Source organism: Coenobita brevimanus, unplaced genomic scaffold, assembly GCF_032717465.1.
Source record: "Coenobita brevimanus isolate Jiangsu-jjx unplaced genomic scaffold, ASM3271746v2 jjx.HiC_scaffold_2567, whole genome shotgun sequence".
Lineage (NCBI taxonomy): Eukaryota > Metazoa > Arthropoda > Malacostraca > Decapoda > Coenobitidae > Coenobita > Coenobita brevimanus.
The window spans coordinates 113030-135559 of NW_027643508.1; the positions used below are offsets into that span (position 1 = coordinate 113030).

General features: G+C 40.6%; 1 pseudogene; it reads left to right on the forward strand.

Annotated features, from left to right (window-relative positions):
- LOC145389868 (putative neural-cadherin 2) overlaps nucleotides 1-22530 on the forward strand; it is a 45913-nt pseudogene that overhangs the window by 10384 nt on the left and 12999 nt on the right.

Genomic DNA, 22530 nt, shown 5'->3' on the forward strand with positions numbered 1-22530 from the left:
GTTTGGAGGGTGAAGTGCGTGGAAAGGTACAGCAGGGAAGAAAGGTTGCTGGTTCTTTGAAAGCAGTGATAAGAAACAGGGAAGTGAGCATGGAAGTGAAAAAGTTACAACATGACAGTATTGTGATACCAACTCTAACGTACGGAAGTGAAGCTTGGACGTTGTTGGAAGGACACAAGTCAAGAGTGAGAGCAGTGGAAATGAGTTATTTAAGAGGAGCCTGTGGAGTCACATGGAGAGACAGGCTGACGAATGAGGATATAAAGGAGCGTTGTGGTGTGGATGTGGATGTGGTAGGAAGCGTTGTGAAGAACACACTGAGGTGGTTTGGCCATGTGGAGAGGATGGAGGGTGAAAGACTGACGAAGAGATTGTATGTGAGTGAGGTGGAAAGGGGAAGAGGGAGGGGGAGGCCGAGGATGAGATGGAGGGATGGGGTGGAGAGGTATATGAGAGAGGGGTGTGAGTTGGGAGCAGGGCAGTGAGATGGCGGGGGACAGGGCGACTTGGAGACGATTTGTTTGTGGCCACCCCAAACGGGATTGAGGCGTCTGGCAATCTGTACTGTGATTCAATCAGCCATACAAGTCACAAGAGTTAGCAGTGATTATAATGACTTTGTAAATGGCAGAAACCCAACTTTGGTTGAAGTTCTTTATCTCTCATGTACATTAAGATCTTAGACTCATAGTGTCTTTCTCCAGGTTATTCATGTTGTCTCACTAGGAGCCATATACTTTCAAACTAAGGAGAGCCACAACACCTTCCTTTTGCAAGTTTACCTTGTGTATTGTGCATTAGTATAATCATTTATGTTTGTCATGTGGAGTTTTGATATTAAAAAGGTATAGGATATAATAAAAAGGCAGTAAATTATTAAACCTTTTTTGGGCAGGGAACTCCTTCAGCAAGAATAATTCATGAGGTGATAGCCAGAATCCCTGTGAGGATTAATTGAGATAGTTTTATACCCAGGTGTTGGACAAGGATCTCCTTCACTTGAAAGATTGTTGGCAGTGACTAGAATTAAATATTTAAGTGTCATCCTGTCCCACAGTGGGTTAAGCTTCAATATGCAAAGTAAATGGCTAAGGAAGAGATGTTGGGGAGCTCCTAAGAGCCCCTGGTACCTCACATTGTCTTGCTATGCAGTCTTTGCAGTTAACTTTTACCATGCCTATGATGTGATTTTTTTTACTCTTTTTTTTTTCATTTCCGTGTATATATACATAACAGCCCATTCATTAAGACCCAGTGGCCTTCCCATAGCCCGGCAAACAGCATGACATACCTTTACATATCACAGTTTGGTAACACAAGGCTGTTTTGATATATGCTAGAGGTATCCCATGCAGTACTGATGTGATGGAATTAGCTGGGATCTGTTCATGAAATTTCATTAAGTTTTAATCTACACAAAGAAGAACTGTCTTTCCTACTGTATATTCAGATCTTCAAACTACAGTATTAGCAGTGACTGAACCTAACAAAGGCAGTTTTATTCGAATTAGAAAAAGGCTCATGTACTGGTGAATTGAGTGAAAGGAAGGCAATGATTGATTATGTGTGTGTGGATGAAAGGATGCAAAGATGTATATTGGATGCAAGAGTTTATAGAGGTGGGGGGAGTGGACTTTCTGACCACTACTTGGTGGTGGCCAGAGTTAAAGTTCAAGTAAGATGGAGGAATAGAAGAAGGGAAAGACGAGAGGAAGGAGTAGTTGCAAGGAGAGTGGAAAGGTTACAAGAGGATGAGAAAAAGGCAGAGTATAAGAGAGAAGTGGAGGAACGATTGGGCAAATATGAGTTGGAGCAGATGGGGGACGTGGAAGGTGTGTGTAGAATATTTACAGAAGAAATATGTGCAGCATGTGATGTGGTGTGTGGAAGGAAGAGAAGACGGAGGGGGGTGCAAGGAACAGCGTGGTGGACTGAAGAGGTGAAACAGGCTGTGGCACAAAAGAAGAAAGCATACAATGAATGGATGAGAAATAGGGGCGTGGAAGAAGTTGAGAGGCGGAAGAGAGAGTTATATGTAGAAAGAAAGAGAGAGGTGAAAAGATTAGTAAGAGAGAATAAGAAGAGAGTGGATGAGGAATTTGGAAGGAATTTGAGTGTAAAGTGGAGGGACTGTAAGAAAATGTTCTGGAAAGAGGTGAAAAGAGTAAGACAGGGTGGAAGTGAAGTTAGCAGGGGAGTGAATGATAAAAATGGTAGATTACTAGTGGAGAAAGGAGAAAAAGTGAGCAGATGGAGAGAACACTTTAAGGAATTGTTGAACGTGGAGGATGGAAGTAATGCGAGTATAAGTGGCTGGGGAATGGCTGGAAGAAGGAGGGAGGTGAGAAGACAGGAAGAAATCAGTAGGATAGAAGTTGTGGAAGCAATGAAGAAAGTTAAATCAGGGAAAGCCCCAGGAATTGATGGAGTGTGTGGTGAAATGCTGAAGCATGGGGGAGAGATAGTAGTAGAATGGATGTGGAAGATGTGCAGATTGGCCTGGGAGGAAGGTAGAGTCCCGGAGGATTGGAAGTCAGGTATAATTATTCCCATGTACAAAGGAAAAGGGGAAAAAGAAGTGTGTGGTAATCATAGGGGCATTTGTCTTCTTAGTATAATAGGAAAAGTATATGGTAGGATACTTATTGACAGAGTTAGAGAAAGAACAGAGAAATTAGTTGGAGAAGAACAGGGAGGCTTTAGGAAGGGAAGAGGTTGTGTAGATCAGATATTCATTCTCAGATCTTTAGTGGAAAAGTTTCTAGAGAAGGGAAAGAAGTTGTATGCGGCTTTCATGGATTTGGAGAAAGCATATGACAGGGTGGATAGACTAGGATTGTGGAAAGTGTTAAGAATATATGGAATAGATGGGAAGTTGTTGAATGCTGTGAAGAGTATGTACGATGGTGCGAAGGCTGCAGTGCGTGTGGATGGTGAACTAAGTGAATTTTTCTCTTTGAAAGTTGGGTTGAAACAGGGATGTGTCATGTCTCCATGGTTGTTCAATCTGTACATGGATGGGGTAATAAAAGAGGTACAAGGTAGGGTAGTGGATGTTGGAGTGGCCCTGGTGAGAGAGGATAGTGTTTGGAAACTCCCTGTACTGTTGTTTGCAGATGATACCGTGTTGTTGAGTGAAGACGAAGGGGAGCTGCAAGGCTTGGTGGATGAGTTTGGGTGAGTGTGTAAGAAACGGAATGTAAAGGTGAATGTAGGGAAGAGTAAAGTGATGGTCTTTGAGAGAGGTGAAGTCAGTGAATGTACAGCGAGGTTGGATGGTGAGGAATTGGAAAATGTGAGTACGTTTAAGTACTTGGGTAGTGTGATGAGTAAGGATGGAGGTTTGGAGGGTGAAGTGCTTGAAAGGGTACAGCAGGGAAGAAAGGTTGCTGGTTCTTTGAAAGCAGTGATAAGAAACAGGGAAGTGAGCATGGAAGTGAAAAAGTTACTACATGACAGTATTGTGATACCAACTCTAACGTACGGAAGTGAAGCTTGGACGTTGTTGGAAGGACACAAGTCAAGAGTGAGAGCCGTGGAAATGAGTTATTTAAGAGGAGCCTATGGAGTCACATGGAGAGACAGGCTGACGAATGAGGATATAAAGGAGCGTTGTGGTGTTGATGTGGATGTGATAGGAAGCGTTATGATGAACACACTGAGGTGGTTTGGCCATGTGGAGAGGATGGAGGGTGAAAGACTGACGAAGAGAGTGTATGTGAGTGAGGTGGAGGGGGAAAGAGGGAGGGGGAGGCCGAGGATGAGATGGAGAGATGGGGTGGAGAGGTATATGAGAGAGGGGGGTGTGAGTTGGGAGCAGGGGAGTGAAATGGCGGGGGACAGGGCGACTTGGAGGCGATTTGTTTGTGGCCACCCCAAACGGGATTGAGGCGTCTGGCAATAGATAGAGATAGATAGACTTAGAAGGACAATACCTCTTCATAATACGTCTAATTTTCATTGAGGGCAGGAGAGTGGGCATACACCTCTGCAAGATGTTGAGGCAGCCATCAACCATGTGGGAGTGAGGGTGGTGGCCTTGTAGGCAGTGGCAGTCTTTTTGGGACGTGGCAGGAAGGGGTGGAGAATTTGGCTGGCTACACACTCGCGCCGTCCACTTGACCAGTTGCTCCTTCTCCACCGTAAAAAGGTAAAGACAAAGCATGTCATTATCATCATCATTGTTGTCATTTTATCATCAGCCTCGGCATTAGCATCACTGTTGTCATCACCTATGCCATCATCATCATTGACATAATCATCATTACCCATATTATTATTAACTATACTGTATATGGTTTACTGTGCACACAGATAAATAAATAAGTAATTAAGTAAAAAATAGATAAATAAATAATAAAACAAGAAAGCTCACATAATGAAGATGCTTTAAAATGAAAAAGACACGTACAGTATTTGCACTGAAGGAGTTAACACCACCTACAGATCTCAGTTGACTCTGGAGTGGACATTGCCGAGGTGGGAGTAAACACCTGCGTCAAACCAGCACTAAAGCAATAGGACGGCTCTGGTTACTCCTGTGCTCGTGACATCAAGAAGCACATGCGCTTGCCTCACCTCACATGTGCAACTGTCACCCCACCCTCAGGCCTCACCACCAGCTGAGGCACAGCCCAGTGTGGCAGCCATCACACACCCTGTTTCTTGCAGACCCAACCCCTGTCTTAATGGAGGACGCTGTATATTGCATAATAGACGTCCCAGGTACAATTTGCAAGATTTTTTTGTTTTCCCTTTCAGTCCAAGGATGTTAAAAACAGCAAGTGTCAGTACTGTTTTACTTCATTAGTCGTGTAGGAGCCTGAGACAAGGTTATCATAATCTATCTATCTATCTATCTATTGCCAGACGCCATAATCCCGTAAGGGGTGGCCATTAGACTGTTGAGTTAGTTGTTTTAAGGGGAGGGGCACTAACCCTCCGCCAACCCACTTATTGACACGTAGGGAGCACTTATGGTTTGGTTATATGGTTACCACCCAGCGTTGTAAATGGTTTCTTGGCATACAGGAAACCATTAGGCTTGTCACTCAATGTAAAGCTACCTGTAAGGGAAAGAAAAGCAATAAGAAGTGACAGGAAAGATGGGAGAAATAGGAAGAGAGGAGGGCAGGCACAGAAAAAGAAGGATAAATACTTCTTTAAATATTCTAGCACATACCTCTGTAGCCTCTTTTTCTCTCTCTCTGGCCTCCCTATTATCACTTCCTAGCACACTGAACACAACTAAATTCTTCCTTCTCTTTTCCTTATCCTCTCTCTCTTCTAAATTTTCCATTACACTCTTAAGCACCTTCTCAGTAATATTAGTTACCAATTCTTTCATTTCTTTCTCCTTTTCCTCCCATCTTCCATAAATGGCATTCATCTTTTCCTGCAGCTCTATGTGCTTCTCCCACACCTCATCCAACTTCTCTTTCATCCCCACTGTACGTTCATCCTTTCCCTCTCTTTCATTCCAATCCTTCTTCATATATCATTCTCCTTCCCATCTCTTCCTGCTCCTCTCTCACTTTCTGTAGCTCTTCCTTCATAGCTTGGGTCTCTTCCCTCATTTCTTCACATTGGTCCATGTTAATTTTTACCCTGGGTTTGCAGGCATTACAAATAAACATCATACCTTTATATCCTCTTCTTGCATGTGACATACTTCCCTCCTTTTTTCTTCCTCTTCTTCACACCTTCTGCAAAGTTCCTTGTAATTCACTTTCCCAATAAATCCACATTTCTTGCAGTTCTTCTTCATTGCCCCTCTACCTCTTATCTCCTCTCCTTCCATCTTTAATTTCCAAAAACAATAGCGCTTTGCCTCAGTTCAGTTCAGTTCAGTTGAATGGTGGAAGTCTTGCCTTGGTATCGGCACTTCCTGATGCAGTCTTATTGTGGTCTTTTCGTGGTCTGGGTCTTTTTCTTATGGCATTGAGTCCTTTATTTTCTTTTCCCTTATTTTCCAAAATCTGTATAACATTGATTTATTTTCTTCTGTGTTGCTGTTATCGAATAATAGTGTTCCAATAATATTCTCTTCATCTTGCTGGTACGGACGCTGTAATGCAGGATGTTTTCTCTTTCCTCGTTGTAGGCAGGGCAGTGTAGGATGTAGTGGTTCAGATCCTCGGTGTTGTATCCACACATAAAGCATTCTGTTGATTCATTTCGGAATCTTCTTCTGTCTCTCAGGTTCATGTTATTACTCCTACACCTGAAGAGAATGACTGATGCTCCCCTGTTGTCATATACTTTCTCTTGTCCACCCATCTCTTCTCTCCATTTACTATACATTCTCAGGCTCACTTTTTCTTGCATCTCTTGCTTCCAAACTTTTGTATCCCAGGCTTGCACTTTCTTCTTTATCTCATCGTTTGTCACATTGCTTCCTCTTATATCCAACATTCTTCCTCCCTCTATTAGTCCTTTTATCCATCCATTCTTTTTAACTTGCACACTCATCTCTCCCACAACTCTTTCAATCAGGTCATTCCCCTCCCCTCTCAAGATATACTGTAGATACTTCAGCTGACTTTCCATAATTCTTGCTCTCATACTTGATATTCCTATTTCTCCCCTTAAGGCTGCTTGTTGTGTATAGCTTGGGGCTCCTAATATCTTCCTACACACACTGTTCTCTATCCTCTGAAGTCTATCTATCTCCTGCTTTGTGAAATCTACTACACTGGAGCCATACAGTATTGCTGGGAGGGCTACGCTCTTCCAGTATGTTTTTCCGATTAACAGTCTCGAACAGCTCCTTGCAACTATTGAGTATGTCATGTTTGCCATTCTTACTGCCTTCTTTATCACTGACTCTTTCTGCGCTTTGAAGAAGTGTCTACTATCATTAATTGTAATTCCTAAGTATTTCAGCCTATCACTAACCTTTATACCAGCTATCTCTGTTGGTTTATCTTTCATGTTGAATATTATGATATTACTTTTCTAGTCCGCATTCCCTGCCTGTTGTCATCACCTGTTCCACTACTCTTTCTGCATCTTCTACATTGCTTGCCAACAGCATCCCATCATCAGCAAAGAACAGAGATGTTAGTTTAAAAGCCTCATCTTTAAAGCCCCTATCTAGTTCTTCTAGTCTCTGAATTATTTTGAAGGTTATTAACTTGAATAAAGTGGTTGAACCTGTACAACCTTGCCTTATACCACTACTTACTGGTATCGTAAGGTCTTCTCCCTCATCCAACTTCACCTTGGTTTTGTCCCCCTTATATAGTTTTGTAATAATATCTATTGCTTTTTCACTTATCTTGTAATCCTTTAGTAACTTTACCATCAAGTCTCTTTTAACACTATCAAAAGCTTTGGCAAAATCAACTGATTTAACTATTAAAATTTTTCTATTCCTATATGTCTGTTCTATACAGTACCGGTACCTCAGAACAAGAATGTTGTTTTCTACTCTACCTCCTGTTGTAAAACCTACTTGAGTATCTTTTCCCCATCCATTTCTCTTTACGTGTTCTTCTATGCTCATTCTCAGTACTGCCATCATTAGTTTGTAACCTGGATTTGTTAGTGCTATAGGCCTGAACTCATGAACTTTAGGCTTCTTAGCTTTAGGTATCATGACCGTATTTGATTCCTTCCAACCTTCTGGTATGTCCGCTGTTTCCAGTGTTTGTTTCATTGTGTCGATTAATGTGCGTAATAATACATTACTTTCTAGGAAAACTTTGTAAAATTCTGGTTTTCTTCCATCTGGGCCTGCAGCTTTCTTTGTCTTCATTTTTCTTAGACAGTTTTTCACATTTTCCTCATTTATTATCTCCTCTTCCATATAGGACACATCACTTTTAATTTCTAATGCCATGTCTAAGTGCTCCCTAATTTCTTCTCTACATAGGCCTATATACTCCATGCCTCCATTTTCCTCACCTCCTCTTCTAACTACCTGGCACTGTTTCCCTCTCTCTATCCTCATTTTCATAGCATCCCTGTCTCTAATATATTCCTGCCTTTTTTCTCCATTCCACTCCTCTCTAATGTTATTTAGGTATTTTCCATATACAGCCCTCCAGTATGTCTCAACTTCTTCTTTTACCCTTTCTCTGTCTAATTTCTTGTTATCTTCATCATATACATTGTCCAATAGACAGGTTCTGTTCTTTTCCTTCTCTCCTTTCAACATCCGTATATATTTCCATGTGTTCTTACCATTGCTTTTATCTTCTTTTATTTCCTTGGCTACCTTTTCTTCATGTATGCTCATCTCTTTTACGATTTTTAACTGTACTTTTTCTTTTGTTCCATGTACAGGTTTCTCCATTTCTCCTGCTCTTCTCTATCAACTGCATTCCTACAATTCCTATTTAATCTTCGTCTTTCCTTAATCTCTTTTCTAATTTCTTCTGTGAACCACACTGGTTCTTCTTCCCTTTCTTGTTTCCCTATATTCTTCCTCTTATATTTACCTTTGAGAACACTCTTTGGGATATTAACCATCCTCTCTTCCAAATCCTTTATATTTTTCACCTTCTCATTTACAATATTTTCCTCTAATTCTATCTATCTATCTATCTATTGCCAGACGCCTCAATCCCGTTTGGGGTGGCCACAAACAAATCGCCTCCAAGTTGCCCTGTCCCCCGCCATTTCACTGCCCTGCTTCCAACTCACACCCCCCTCTCTCATATACCTCTCTAATTCATCTCTATATTTCTTCAAAGATTCTTTATCTGATTTGCAGTAGTCTCTGCATACCCAGTCTTTCCTATCATAGGTTTGCCCTGCTTGTCTAACCCTAAGTTGAATTTCCATTAAATTATGGTCTGGTATATCTATTTGCTCCTGCTCTTCATCTATCTTCATACTTACATATTTATCATAAAATTTATCTGAGACAAGTGCGTAATCTATCACACTTTTTGGTTGTCCCTTGTCCATGTGTATTCTCCTTGACAATATATGTCATCATTAAGCATTATTAATTTATATTGCTCCATCCAATCTATGATCATTCTACCATTATCATCCATCCATTGTTTTCCTTTAAATCCAACATGACCACTGAAGTCCCCTACTATCAACAGTGGCTCTCCTAGGCTATTTTCTAATGTATTTTCTATTTCTATTCTCATGGAGTGATTTCTCTGCTTATTGCTAACACTAAAATATACTACTATTATCTTTAATTCCCATCCTCTAATAATTCCTTTACATATAAAATGTCTCTATTTTTTGTATTTACTTTGTTGAAGGATATTTCTTTCTTATCTTGGTGCAGCATCATTATCCCTCCACCCTTCCTATCATTCGTCTCTCTCATTTCTTCTATGATATTTATTCTGTTACTGAAGCTTACATCTCTAATTTTCTTTTGTGTTTCAGTTAAACAGAGTATAGTTCTGCCATCTGCTAATGCTTCTGCCTCTTTAGCCTTTACCTTTGATAATCCTTGAATGTTAATCACCTTAATCACGATCATAATCCAGTAAATTTAAAGGTAGATTGCCAGCCTACTTTCTATTGTGTGTGGAAGGTGGAGTCACCCATAATCCATTCATTTGATGTGCTGCCTATTTCTCCCTTCAACTTTATCATTACTTTTCTGTGTCTGCTCTCCTCTATACATATTTCTTCCCATCCATCCTGTTACCTCTTAATTTTTCTTTCACTTCAGGTAACTGTACACTGAATGACTAGTCTAATGGTTTCCTGTAACCCAGGAAACCATTTACAGTGCTGGGTGGTAACCATACAGCCATATAACCAAATAGTGGGGCCTACTATGATGCCTCCTATAACTGGGGTGGGTGGGATGCAAATGCAGTGTCCATCCAGGAACCAAACCTCCACTCTCATCCCTACACCATGCTGTGATGAAGTTCTTAATGGAACATTGATTTGTAGCATGGGATGACCCTGCAGGGCCAGTTGCTTGCCTATGGTTGAGGGTTTACTTGGCCAGACAGACCAGGGTTACTTAACAACAACAACTTTCCTTTGTAACATTATCTGATGGAAAAGCATACAGTCACCTCTTGGGGTTCATACCTATGGAATGCCATCCTTCTGGTTCAAGTGTTCTAACTCCTCTCTAGTCATTCAGTACAGTGACACTTCTTCATATTATTATTTACTACCACCAGACAGTTATATTTACTGTAGAAGAAACTTTTCAGCCAGAGAGGTAAGATATCATTTTTTAACTCCTACACTACAAGAGATCTGTCTTTACTAAACAGTAGTCATCTTGCATTAAATATGATAAAATTCATTGACAAAAATGTACTGAATGAGTTACTTCATCAGACCAGTGATATGTTATTTGTGTTATTTTTGTTACTTTCAGATTATTATATTTGCCTTAGGACACACTTTCTGAGCTGGAGGGGTTAAATATACCCTTCATTGACACTATTTACAGTGGAACTCAGCCAGACTGAATGCAGTTGTCTGGAAGCAGCAAAAAAGTACTGTATTATAAAAAGATGTTACTCTGCAGAAAGGATAAATAGAGATTGTTTCTAGTATAATATTTTAGCTTCTTGCACATTCTCCAGATGTGTCTGCCCAGAGGGAACCAGCGGGTCGGCCTGTAAGCAGCTCAGTCGGAACTTTCGAGGTAAAGGGTGGGCATGGGCAGTTCCTATCCAGCCTTGCACACATGCACACATCTCTGTTGAGTTCCGCACTGGTTGGGCCGATGGTCCGTTGCTGTATGCTGGACCAGCAGGGGAGGCAGACCACAGTAATGCAGAAACAACACCCATTCAGGTGGGTAAACAGTAGTAACAACCAATTTTATATTGTATCATTCAAGGCACAGTACTGTACTTTGAAGGGGCCTAAGTGTAGGCTACCATTGTTCTACACAGGTTAGGCTGAAGTTATGTTATTGTATGCCGGATCAACACATGGGGTGGACCACAATGACACAGAAATACCCCCTATTTAAGTAGGTTTTTGGTGATATATTTATGGCCTGATTTGGAGAATGGAAAACGAGTCAGGGGTATTTAGGATAACCAGGCAGCTCCATCATCTGGGTCTGTTTGTGTCACCACATGAAGGTATTCATCTCCAATGCCTTCAGGTAATTAAGAAAGTGATAACAGCAAATCCCATATTACCTCATTCAGGATGCGGGGGTCCAAGGCATAGCTATGCTTGTGCAGTGCATTAAAGAAATATCAGTAATCTCTCAGCATTCCAAATTCCACAACTCCTAAGATCCAGGATCATCGGTACACTTTTCACCAATACTTGGTCACTGCTTCCATCCAATAATCTGAATTTAAAATGTCTCCTTCTCCAAGCATAATTTCTAGACAGAACATCTTTTTTGGGGATACGAAAGAGAGAACGTTCAGACAAATTATGAGTTAAAAAAAAAAAAACTTTAATAGGTGTTAAAGCAAAACTTTTTCAAAATATACACTGGCAGATCTTGTTACCACTTGCCTAGTTTACAAATACCTAACACACCTGTTGTGATACTGAGGTAAATGAATCTCTGAGTCCAGAAATTCAATTTTTTATTTGGGATTGATTATGAATTGTTCTGAGGCATAAGGAACTTGCATTTAACATCATTTGCATTGTCTCGGCGTATTTTGATCTGTACTTATTAATATTGTATTATACAATTGTTCCTTTTTTTTTTTTTTTAGGCCATTCAGTTCTTGTATTTAAATCTCAAGTGATATCTTGTGTTCATTTATTTCTTTCATTTTTATTTTTAATGAAGCAGCCACACACATTATTTCAGTTCTAGACTTGTTTATGAAAGTAAAAATTTTTAAAAATGCTATTTGTATTGAGTCTGTCTTTTTTTGGAATTCTGAAATATTTGACAATGAGAAGTTGCTGAAGCACTTTTTGCATATTTTATCACTGCTTAATATCATCATTCAAATTTTTATTCACAAACTTCCTCCTACTCCTCCTCCTCTACATCATCATCATATCATCATCACCAGGAACTTCATTCCTTAAAGTAGTGCTTGCTACAGGAGGATGTTGTGAGTGTGCAGCTGGTGGGGGGACGGCCTCAGGTGTTACTGGACTCAGGCAGTGGACCCGTGTTCCTGGCAGGTCCACACCTTCCTTCACTGGCAGACTGGGAGTGGCACAGGCTGGATCTCATTTGGGGACCACAGGTAGGATATCGTAATGGCTTACCATACATTTAACAATCATAGATAGATGAGGTACCAGGAAACTGAGTTAGGATGATGAATGAAAGATTTTGAAATACAGATGTGCAGTATATTACAGTAATCCTTTGATTATCTGACATAATAGAGCTAAAGGCATGTCCGGGTAATGGTTCCATCAGGATAATGGACTTCTCCCCTGACCCCCTTTCGTACATAACCTAATTTTGGAAGCCAGTGATAGGTCACTTCAGTACATCGTACAACACTTGTTCATGTTGTTTAACACTACTCAGTCTGGTCGAACAGACCTAAAAATGCAGTGTGCACACAAAACATAATGGTAAAATGAAATAGAATCATGGAATAATAGAACAAGAGCATGGTACAGTATACTGTAGTAAGCTAGAAAAAAAAATCGTCAACACTCATGATTCGACCATCCCACATCAGTCTTACCCAGGATCTCCTGCTTCTAAAGAGTCAGCACTACCCTCTTCCTTTTCCTTGGTGAAGGGGCCATCATCACACACCCTAGGAAGAGGCATGCAAGGAACGACAAGGCCTGAAGCAGGTAGGGAACAACCACAAAAACCAACATGTTCACTGCCAAAACAACTGTCTGGGAGGAGCTGTTTACTACACAATCGCCACCTAGCAACAATGATAGCACCACCAGGCTATTCCTGCCCAGTCAGATGCAAAAATGTTCATGCAGCCATAATTTCCATCTGGATGCAAGCATTTTGTCTGGATATTATGGAAAAATGTACAAATAATGGTTTCTAACAGCCAGATCACAACATCCAGGAAATGGATTGTCAGGGTAATGGCCGTCCGGATAATCAAGAGATTACTGTATTTATTTATTTAGTTATTATTTGCTTATACAGTATTTATTTCTCATTTTCAGAAGGTAGAAATTGTTGTAGATCGATGTGAGGGTGGTGGAGAATGCAGAGTGGCTGGTCCACTGCCACCACAAGAACGCGCCTTGAGTGTGTCAGCGCCTCTGCAGGTGGGCGGCCTGGCTCACCCTCCCCCAGAACACCTCCAGCATGCATGGGCCAGCACGAGTCACAGATGCTGCATTCCTCGGCTGCATTAGGAACTTACGAGTCAATAGAGAGGTAACTGGTGCAGTCTGGTAATTTAGCTTTACTGATAACAATGGACTTAATGGCTAATTCAGTATTTGTACATCATTTATTCTGGATCGTACTCCACCCCATTACAGTATTTAGCAGTAAAAATGATGGTGATGATGTTGATGTGAGTGTGAGATGAATGTTTACAATCAGCAATGAATGGTAGTGTACTGTGTGTTTCAGCTGAGAGACCTTGGTGAAGGTGTGTTGGGTGAGGACAGTTCCCCAGGTTGCCCTGGCCAGGACGCCTGCACACTTGCTGGACACCCTTGTCAAAACAGTGCTAGGTAAGTTATTCATAAATTAATTGAGTATGTATACCATCTATGAATTAACCATTAACCTCTTTGGCATATATATGGATAAGAAAGTCTACAGACATACTTTGAAAATTATGTGATTTCAGAATGAACCTTTGCATTAGGGAACTTGAGGAGATTTGCTTTGGAAGACTTTGTAACTAGGAGTGCAGCCATAAGGTTAACAAGGTTGAAATTGGCAAGCCTGGAATACTGTATTGCCTTTCAGAGTGTATGATAATAATTTATATTGGCTATGCATGTACTGTACTGTACAGTAGTAGGTAAATATGTGTATGTCCATTGTGCCAGACAGCACAAGGTACTATGTGTCTATGACGTACAAGTAATCAGTAGGTAGTATTCTTTTCCCTGGGATATGGGAGTACGTTACAGTTTAGTCCTTGTTGTTTATTATTTATTCCAATATATCCCAGCTTTTTCCATACATTTGGTAATATAAATTGAAGGATACAAGCATATAAATTTTATAGATAGCATGGAAGATTAATATATATATTTTTTAAAATTACTGTGACATGACAGCAAAGAGGAATGCAAAAATAGGGAACATATGGCGGGGGTTCTTTCTTATACACAGCTGAAGACAGCTCACTGTCCCACCTTGTGATTATATAAGATTTGATACTGGCATTAGTGTAAAGTATAGTTTCATTGCTCCCTTCTAAATTTGTCTTTTCAACAGGTGTGTTGGTGTGGGTGGAAAGGGGTCATGTGAGTGTGAGTCAGGCTGGGCGGGTGAAACCTGCATGCACCGCACTCAGCCTGTCTTTTTTGCACACAGCAGTTATGTCAAGATGGCACTCACCTCTGTTCCACCTCCACATACCACCTTCCTCCAGCTCAGGTGAGATCAACTGGCCTTCAGTCATAGTCCCTTCCTTACTAGAACTACACTTGATCATTACATACCCCCTCACACTTGCCCATATTCCCACACTCTTAACTTTATCACCTGGAACTACAGTACACTATATAGTCCATTCCAGATTAGAATGACAGTTACCCATATGGGTGATGTAGTTTGAGTGAGAAATATGAGTAAAATTCTGATATTGGAATGGACTGTGTTGTTGCCTCAGTCCTTGCTCATTGAGCAGTTGAGGAGCTTTTTTACTAGGTCCTTTTAATTCATGCAAAAATAAGAAAGCAGTGATTAAAACTCTAAAGATATTGTTCCATAAGGAGTCAGATATGTGATAGCCCTGTTTACTACACAACATAAGAAATCTTTTGACATAGCTTATGTTGTTTTAGCCCGCTGCACCTTGCTTATTGGCAAGTTAAGGAGCCACAGCATAAGAACCCAGTTATTTGTGCAGAAAATATAAACAAAAGGTTCAAGCTCTACTCAAAATTGTTTCATCCATAACTTATCAAATGAAATGAAATCCTAAGAACTACACCAACCATTTGATTTATGCAGAAGTAGAACCCAAAGACTGAATCCTTTCAAAAAATAATCCTGTTAAAGAAAATGGAATTAAGAGAGCCTTTGTGTTTAAAAAAATAATTCATTCAGAGAAAGTAAAAGAAAAAAAAAGGTCTCTTTTCTTTTTCTGTAACTCACAAGTGCCTGTAGGATAAAGCCAGTTCAATTCATGTCAGGTTAAAAAAATGGGTGACATCTGTGTTATGTTCATCTTTATACATTTCTTTTCCTCACCAAGTCATTTGTTTCATGAAATTTCTTTTATTTCTCCCTCTCATGCTCTCATTTACCATATCCAGACATCTTTTTGGCCTTCCTTGCCTCCCCTTGTCCTCAGACTCACACATATATGCAATACCCTCCTCTCCTCCTAGTTCATAATCATTCTGTCTTTATGACTATACCATCAAAATGCTCATCTACTCACTGATCAATAGAAGGGCCATGCAGACAGTCTTCATTATTAAGTCACGGATGTGTTCCAGACTGTTACAACATTTTCCACGTAATTGGTGATGAAAATTGGGGAACCAGGGGAATTAAGATTTATAGGTTATAGTGGATTTCTGATTGACAAATTAGTTTTCCATCCATCCATCCATCCATCATGCAATCCTACATTGCCCCATGAGGAGTGTAGGAGCCAGGGGTTAGGCAAGTTGGTCCTGACATTTAAGATGAGAGTGATGTTTTACCATTATTTACTGTAGACCCATTCAGCCAGAGGAGATGCTTTATATTTTATTCTGACAAATACCTAGTGATTTATTCAGCTAAGGAGAGATGCCTTGGGGTGGAAGGGTTAGAAAAAGTCTCCATTATCCTGCTGTTGGATAATGTCAACTGTATTGTATTCTAGCCAGAAAATATGTTATTAATTTTTAAAGAGACATGTAAGGATGAAGAGGTCCTTACTGTATAATAACATGAAAAGAGGCAACATACAGCAAGGGGATATGGTAAAAATATTTTTTGTAAGGTTGTGAACATGGGAACAATAAAAGCAGAGGACTTTAAAAATGTTATTTACACAAGCAGGTCCTGTTATACAAGTATCTGCTATACAAGAAACCAGTGATATGAGAATGGGCAATTTAGACCCGATCTCAGTTATGCGAGCAGGGTCAGTTAGCCTAACCCTATTTTTCTCTTAATTTATGTACTCTGTTATATGAGTTTCACGATCCTTTTATTTTGTTTGATATACAAGTGTCTGCTCTTTTGCTATCCAAGCAGTCTTCCATCAACACATCCCACTCATTTAATGGGACCCAGCTGTATTGAGGACTCACTGTTATATATTTGTAAGGTTTCGTACGTGGGAACACTCTGGTCAGCTGGTGTGGGTGGGGTCACAACATGGGCGTGACCTGGCAGCGCTACACCTAGTCAGTGGCCGGGTGTGTCTGAAGCTGCTGCTACACCTTGCTGCACTCACACACCTCTGCCTCACCCAGGTCGTCCTTACTGATGGGCAGTGGCACACCATATATATCCGAAGGTACTGTGTAAGGTTTTAATTTCAAAATTATAATAATGTGGTATTATTAATAATGATAAATAATAATAATAATAACTAGGAAGCACTCAAAGAGCGCATACCTCCGCCAATGCATGATCCAGATTTGGATCCACCCCAAAATTTAATAAATTCTTCCTTGGCCCATGGCCCACCCTTCCACTAAACTTCATTGATATAATTGAGAACTTTTGGAGATACTGTCTGGACAGACAGACAAATGTAGGTGAATATATAACCTCCTTCAACTTCATTGGTGGCGGTAATAATAATAACTTTATCATCATTGTTATCCTCATGTTTTTTTCACTTAAAAATAGAATGAAGTAGGATGCTGATGCAAGAAAAGAAGAAATATGAAATTAGGAGAAGTACCAAAAGCATGCTCAGTGAAATGGGCCGGACATCCATAGAATAATAATATTATTATATGAATAATATTAATGTTTTTGTGAGGGCAGAGTGTGTGAGTGAATAGTGATGATATAATGAAAACAGTGCCAACAACCAGAATAATGGTGTTACATTTGTGAGGATTGTAAAGGAGGTACAAGGTAGGGCAGTGGATGTGGGGGTGGCCCTAATGAATGAGGGTGAGATTTGGAAGCTTCCTGTGTTGCTGTTTGCTGATGATACAGTATTGTTGAGTGAAGATGAATGGGAGTTGCAAGGTTTGGTGAATGAATTTGGGACAGTGTGTAGGAGGAGGAAGCTGAAAGTTAATGTAAACAAAAGTAAAGTTATGGTGTTTGAGAGGAATGAAGTCACAGAGTGTGCAGTGAGGTTGGATAGTGAGGATATGGAGAATGTGAGTGCATTCAAGTACTTGGGTAGTGTGATGAGTAAGGATGGAACTTTGGGGGATGAAGTACATGAAAGGGTACAGCAGGGAAGAAAGGTTGTTGGTACACTGAAAGCAGTGATGAGAAATAGGGAGGTGAGTATGGAAGTTAAGAAGTCACTGCATGATGGTATTGTGATCCCTACCCTGACGTATGGAAGCGAGGCGTGGACATTGCAAGAGGGGAACAAGTCAAGAGAGAGAGCAGTGGAAATGAGTTACTTGAGAGGAGCATGTGGAGTGACGTGGAGGGACAGGTTGACGAATGAAGAAGTGAAGGAACGTTGTGGGGTAGATGTGGATGTGGTTGAAAAGATTAGGAGAAATACACTGAGGTGGTTTGGACATGTGGAGAGAATGGAGAATGAAAGACTGACTAAGAGGGTGTATGTAGGTGAGGTGGAGGGAGGGAGAGGGAGGGGTAGACCGAGAATGAGGTGGAGGGATGGAGTTGAGAGGTATATGAGGGAGGGGGGGGTGAGTTGGGGAGGGGAGTCAAATGGTGGGTGACAGAATGACTTGGAGGCGTTTTGTCTGCGGCCACCCTTTGCGGGATTAAGGCGTCGGGCTATAGATAGATAGATAGACATTTGTGAGGATAGAGTTTGTGAGTGAACAGAGATGGAAGTGAACCAGAGTGACTAATTATGATGATGATGATGATGTTGGCTATGTGGAGAGGATGTAAACTGAGAGACCAATGAGGAGAGTGTATGTGAGTGAAGGAGAGGGGAGGAGAGGGAAGGGGAAATGGAGGATGAGATGGAGGGATGAAGTGGAGAGGTATATGAGAAAGGGGGGTGCGTGGGCTGGGGGGAGGGCAGTGAAATGACGGGGGAATGGGGCAACACGGAGGCAATTTGATTCTGGCCACCCCTTATGGTATTAAGGCTTGTGGCAGTTGATAGATCGATAGAGAGATAGATGTTGATGAGGATGAGGATGATGATACTGAAGACTACAATAACACATCCAACAATAATAATTATGTTTTTGTGAGGACAGGGTAGGTGAGTGGGCAGAGATGGAGGTGGACCAAGGTGATGGCCCACTGTACAATGCTACCCCAGCCCCTGCCTCCCCCCAGGGATGGTCCACACCCCTCCTGGGGGACCGACAGGAGGGGGTCTACGTAGGAGGCTCACCAGAGTATGTAGGAGTGAGCCTCTGTGTCGTTCATCATGACTTCCATGATGGTAAGATCTTTTTGCCTTTTGTTCTGCATAGCTCTCTTAATGGTACGTTCTTTTAACCCATTGTTCATGATGACTGCCTTGATGATAAGTCCTTTTTGCCTTTTGTTCTTCACAGTTTTCATGACATTAAGGTCTTTTTGTCCTTCGCTGGCCACCATTTCCATGAGTATTAGCATTTTCCACCATTTTTATGAATGTCGATATTAGTGTTTGTTATTGAGGCAGTTGTCAGTTCAATCACAAGATTTTTTTTTTCAATATACTGTATCTCAAAGTTCTCCATACAACTGGTACTATACTACAAGTTAGGGAAAACTAGTAAAGCTCCTTTATAGGTAGCAGTGGATCTGTAATCAGTAATTTTTATATAATTTACTGATAGAAATCCAGTTAGAGAAAGTTGTGTGAGGCCAGAGGTTTTTCTTTAATTTGTAATGTTGTCAGGGATGTAGGATGGTTTCTTATGACTTAAATTAACTAGATTATGGAAGTGTAGTTATTAACCCTACCAAGCCCTGAACTCTGTGTGGCTTGCAATGGGGCAGCAAATATGAGGCTGTTACCAATTATTTTTTACCTAATAAAGACTATTTATAACTAGGACTTACTGTCCAGAGCTTTCTTTTGTAATATATGATGTTTGTCAGGCTGCCTCAATGACCTGCAGGTGTCTTGAGTGCCCAGACGCATGTTCTCTCTGTCTCTTCCAAAAATTTAGATGTTTAAGTTCACTGATAATTAGCCTTTTTTTTTTTTTTTGTATCTCACTCATGGTATGTGTCCAAGTGTCTAGACATACAATAAGATCTCCTTAATCTCTTTTACAGTGTGGATCTGTTTGAACTGTGTCACACAGCCAAAGACCTCTTCTCTTTTGATGGAGCAGTATTATATTATGGTTGTATGACTAGATCCGTGTGTTTGGTAATTTGGACCTTGTTTCTTGTTATATATGTGTTCCTCCAATGATGTTTAAGGTTGCCTGGATGACCTACGAGTGTCTGGAGTGCCACTGCCCCTGCCACGTCTGGTTAACACATCAGCCCTAGCCCAAGCCACCATGTTCACTAGTGTGTCTGCTGGCTGTACTGCCCCACCAGCCTGCAATAATGTCACCTGCCTCACCACATTCACCTGTATTGATGTCTGGTGGAGGCATGAATGTGGGTTAGTACAGTACTTTCTTTATCACTCTTTATCTGCATGTCTCATTCTGTCCACATCTGTTAGTTTGTAATATATTCCACACTAAGAAATACACAGTGTGAGGAAATTAAGAGGAAGTTCCACATTAAGAAACAAACATTGTGGACAAATTAAGAGATTGCATGGCTATTGAGAATGTTAGTGGGGTAATGCACATGGACAGGTCAAAGTGGTTTGAACACATGGTGAGAATGTGTGAGAGCTATTGGATGGGAGAGCTGAATGTGGGAGGGATAGCCCCCATTGTTAGACCAAGGAAGATGTGGAATGAAACTGCATGAAAGGGCCTCATGCTTAGAGAACTTGACCAGAATTCTTTACGAACAATGAAAGAAAAGGTTGACTTTGGCGAACAAGGAACACTGGATTACAGAATGTGTGAATGTACAATATTTCTTAGTCTGTCTGTCTGTCTGTGTCTCTTCACTAGCATGATACTGTTTATACTTTCATCCTCGCTCATAGGGTTATCAGACACCAGAAACCAAACCAGAGTGAATTAAGTATTGTATTGCAGGAAAAAATATGACAAAGCAAAATTATTCTAGAATATAATTAACTGTGAAGCTACATAACGTGGTGAATGTTTTTGGCGTATCCGATAGAGCCAGGATTCCGGGGCTTGAATGATGAGTGAATGGAAGCGTGGCCCATTGGATTGGGCAATTTTGGGCTGTCTGGACATTGCTACTCCTCACCCTGCCTTTGGGTGGGAAAGGAGGTCCGGATGATGATGATGATGATGATGATGATGATGATATAATTAACTGCTGTGAAGATTTATATGTCCTGCAGAGTAATTAAAATAATTGTTAACCATGGACCTTCAGGTGCCTAGAGGGATCAGAGGTTACACGAGAGGGTGGGCACTGTGAAGACGTTGATGAGTGTCAGTGGTCACCCTGTCTTAATGGTGGAACCTGTGCCAATGCCAGCCCAGGGTATTTTTGCCACTGTCCTTCCTCCTACATTGGTGAGACCCAAAATACATGCTGCTTATTGCTTTATTGCTGTGTTTCTCAAGTTTTGCCAACTCTCATGCTTCCCAGTCTTTTGACCAAAAGAGCTTGACCATGTTTATGTACATTTACGTAGAGTGTTTGTGGTCAGTAAACTCTAAATAATATAATCCATGTGGCCAGTAAATATATAAAAAGACATGAATATATTTAAAATACAGTTTCTTATAATTTCATTAAATATTTCTTAATAAAAAAAAATCATGTTCTGATATGAAGCTGTATTTATACTGTATATGCAAAGAGAAAATTAATAGGTATTCAAAGGTATACCAAATTGTGAAGGAAGAGGTACTACAGGGTCCTTTAAGCTAATGATAACACAGCTGCTTCCCAAGAACAGAGGCAGTGACTGATGTGTATTGCAGGGCAGCACTGTGAGGCAAAGGTCAGTGGTGGAACATGGCTTCACCCTCTCCCTGGCGACACTGGTGGCTTCACTGGTATGGTTCTTCATACTCTTAGGTCAGTACCAGGTTTAATTGCTCATGAGTTACATTTTGTCATCATAATCAACAGTAACAATATTAGCATCTCACTCTCACAGTTATAAATATGGTTAGTAAGATTCATCATAATAATTGTCTTCATCATCATAACCTTTTTTTGCTGTCACTAAAAGGGTGATTTGAATACCAGTAAGCATCATGATCCTTATCATCACCCTGTCTTCACTACAGTAGTGAGATGGATAGGCTTTAAATATGAATCATCATCATCATCATCAAATAGGTATTTTAGAATAAAGGGGATACAGTATTCTCAGACTGTGCATATTTTTAACCCTTTCATATCAGATGATACTAGCCCTTTCTTTTCCAGAGGTCTTCCTTAAGCAAAGCATAAATGATCTGGGAGTAGCAAGAATAATAGTTAAAAGATGTGCTTTTACTGGAGTGGTTAAGTTAGATTTATTTAAATTCCCCTATTATCAAAGGCCTTTCTCTCACCATCCACTGCTCTCGGGTGACTGTAGCCCTTTTCTCTCTTCCTTCCTTCTTCTCTTCCATGCTCTTCTGTCTTTCTTTCCTTCATTCCTTCCTCTTCAGTCTGTCTACAGGTGACTCTGCACTGAGTGACAAGCCAAATGGTTTCCTGTACTCTAGGAAACCATTTACTACACTGGTAACCATATAACCAGTACGGTACCACATTATGGCTTCGGGTAGTTTAGTGGGTAATTAAGGCGCTCCAGTCTAATTGAGCCTGTAAAGATGTATAGCAGGGATGAGTGAGGCTGGTCGCACTCATCTTAAAAGTCAGGACCAACTTGCCAAGCCCTGGGCTCCTACACTTCTCATGGGGCACCATAGGAATGGATGATGAATGATTGATGATGATCAAAGGCCTTGCTGAAGCTTCACTATTAAAAGTTTTCCTTAAAACTCAATAAATTAGCTGACTAAACCAGGCTTAAAATATAAAACACAAAACTGTACAGAAGGAAACAAGGGTCCAGCTGTCTAAAACTAGAACCTGCTGGTATTTTCAGACTTTCATTTATACGGCTGGTCAGCTCAGGAACTTCTTTCCTCAGTCTGTCCTTCCCATTGCCTGTGACCTCGTCTGTTACATGTCCAGGTATCTCAGAATGAATGTATATTGATTTGGTTTCTTTTTTTCTATTATCCTTGGAAGAAATAAGTCTTGTAGGTTCTCAACTATTTGCTTTTTTTTATTCATGGAAAGATGTATGGATTCATAAGAAAAGCAGAGAC